The sequence below is a fragment of the Megachile rotundata genome, chromosome 13, assembly GCF_050947335.1.
Source record: "Megachile rotundata isolate GNS110a chromosome 13, iyMegRotu1, whole genome shotgun sequence".
NCBI lineage: Eukaryota > Metazoa > Arthropoda > Insecta > Hymenoptera > Megachilidae > Megachile > Megachile rotundata.
Genome location: NC_134995.1, coordinates 582,501 through 585,000, shown reverse-complemented (window position 1 = coordinate 585,000; position 2,500 = coordinate 582,501).

Below are 2,500 nucleotides of genomic sequence, written 5' to 3'. Positions count from 1 at the left end.
TCTCTGTCTCTGTCTCTGTCTCTGTCTCTGTCTCTGTCTCTGTCTCTGTCTCTGTCTCAGTCTGTCGCTGTCTCTGTCTCTGTGTGTCTCTGTCTGTCTCTGTGTGTCACTGTCATTTCTTTCTCTGTCTCTGTCTCTGACTGACTCCGTCTCTGTCTCTGTCTCTGTCTGTGTCTGCCTGTATCTCTCTCTGTCTCTGTCTCTGTCTCTGTCTCCGTCTCCGTCTCTGTCTCTGTCTCTGTCTCTGTCTCTGTCTCTGTCTCTGTCTCTGTCTCTGTCTCTGTCTCTGTCTCTGTCCCTGTCTCTGTCTCTGTCTCTGTCACTGCCTCTATCTGTCTCTGTCTGTCGCTGTCTCTGTCTCTGCCTGTCGCTGTCTGTGTGTGTCTCTGTGTGTCTCTGTCTCTGTCTGTCTCTGTCTCTGCCTCTGTCTCTGTCTCTGTCTCTGTCTCTGTGTCTGCCTCTGTCTCTGTCTCTGTCTCTGTCTCTGTCTCTGTCTCTGTCTCTGTCTCTGTCTCCGTCTCCGTCTCTGTCTCTGTCTCTGTCTCTGTCTCTGTCTCTGTCTCTGTCTCTGTCTCTGTCTCTGTCTCTGTCTCTGTCTCTGTCTCTGTCCCTGTCTCTGTCTCTGTCTCCGTCACTGCCTCTATCTGTCTCTGTCTGTCGCTGTCTCTGTCTCTGCCTGTCGCTGTCTGTGTGTGTCTCTGTGTGTCTCTGTCTCTGTCTGTCGCTGTCGGTCTCTGTCTCAGTCTCTGTCTCTGTCTGTCTCTGTGTGTCACTGTCACTTCTGCCTCTGTCTCTGTCTCTGACTGACTCCGTCTCTGTCTCTGTCTCTGTCTGCGTCTGCCTGTCTCTGTCTCTGTCTCTGTCTCTGTCTCTGTCTCTGACTGACTCTGTCTCTGCCTCTGTCTGTCTATGTCTCTGTCTTTCTCTGTCTCTGTCTGTCCCTCTCTCTGTCTATGTGTCTGTCTCTGTCTCTCTCTCTGTCTCTGTCTCTGTCTCTGTCTGTCGCTGTCTCTGCCTCTGCCTGTCTCTGTCTGTGTGTGTCTCTGTCTATCTCTGTCTGTCTCTGCATGTCTCTGTCTCTGTCTGTCTCTGTCTGTCTCTGTCTGTCTCTGTCTCTGTCTCTGTCTCTGTCTCTGTCTCTGTCTCTGTCTCTGTCTCTGTCTCTGTCTCTGTCTCTGTCTCTTTTCTGTCTGTCGCTGTCTCTGTCTCCGCCTGTCCCTGTCTGTGTGTGTCACTGTCTATCTCTGTCTGTCTCTGTCTCTGTCTCTGCCGCACACTCTGCCTCTGTCTCTGTCTATCTCTGTCTCCGTCTGTCACTGTCCCTGTCTCTGTTTGTCTCTGTCTCTGTCTGTCGCTGTCGGTCTCTGTCTCAGTCTCTGTCTCTGTCTGTCTCTGTGTGTCACTGTCACTTCTGCCTCTGTCTCTGTCTCTGACTGACTCCGTCTCTGTCTCTGTCTCTGTCTGCGTCTGCCTGTCTCTGTCTCTGTCTCTGTCTCTGTCTCTGTCTCTGACTGACTCTGTCTCTGCCTCTGTCTGTCTATGTCTCTGTCTTTCTCTGTCTCTGTCTGTCCCTCTCTCTGTCTATGTGTCTGTCTCTGTCTCTCTCTCTGTCTCTGTCTCTGTCTCTGTCTGTCGCTGTCTCTGCCTCTGCCTGTCTCTGTCTGTGTGTGTCTCTGTCTATCTCTGTCTGTCTCTGCATGTCTCTGTCTCTGTCTGTCTCTGTCTGTCTCTGTCTGTCTCTGTCTCTGTCTCTGTCTCTGTCTCTGTCTCTGTCTCTGTCTCTGTCTCTGTCTCTGTCTCTGTCTCTGTCTCTGTCTCTGTCTCTGTCTCTGTCTCTGTCTCTGTCCCTGTCTCTGTCTCTGTCTCTGTCACTGCCTCTATCTGTCTCTGTCTGTCGCTGTCTCTGTCTCTGCCTGTCGCTGTCTGTGTGTGTCTCTGTGTGTCTCTGTCTCTGTCTGTCTCTGTCTCTGCCTCTGTCTCTGTCTCTGTCTCTGTCTCTGTGTCTGCCTCTGTCTCTGTCTCTGTCTCTGTCTCTGTCTCTGTCTCTGTCTCTGTCTCTGTCTCCGTCTCCGTCTCTGTCTCTGTCTCTGTCTCTGTCTCTGTCTCTGTCTCTGTCTCTGTCTCAGTCTCTGTCTCTGTCTCTGTCTCTGTCTCTGTCCCTGTCTCTGTCTCTGTCTCCGTCACTGCCTCTATCTGTCTCTGTCTGTCGCTGTCTCTGTCTCTGCCTGTCGCTGTCTGTGTGTGTCTCTGTGTGTCTCTGTCTCTGTCTGTCGCTGTCGGTCTCTGTCTCAGTCTCTGTCTCTGTCTGTCTCTGTGTGTCACTGTCACTTCTGCCTCTGTCTCTGTCTCTGACTGACTCCGTCTCTGTCTCTGTCTCTGTCTGCGTCTGCCTGTCTCTGTCTCTGTCTCTGTCTCTGTCTCTGTCTCTGACTGACTCTGTCTCTGCCTCTGTCTGTCTATGTCTCTGTCTTTCTCTGTCTCTGTCTGTCCCTCTCTCTGT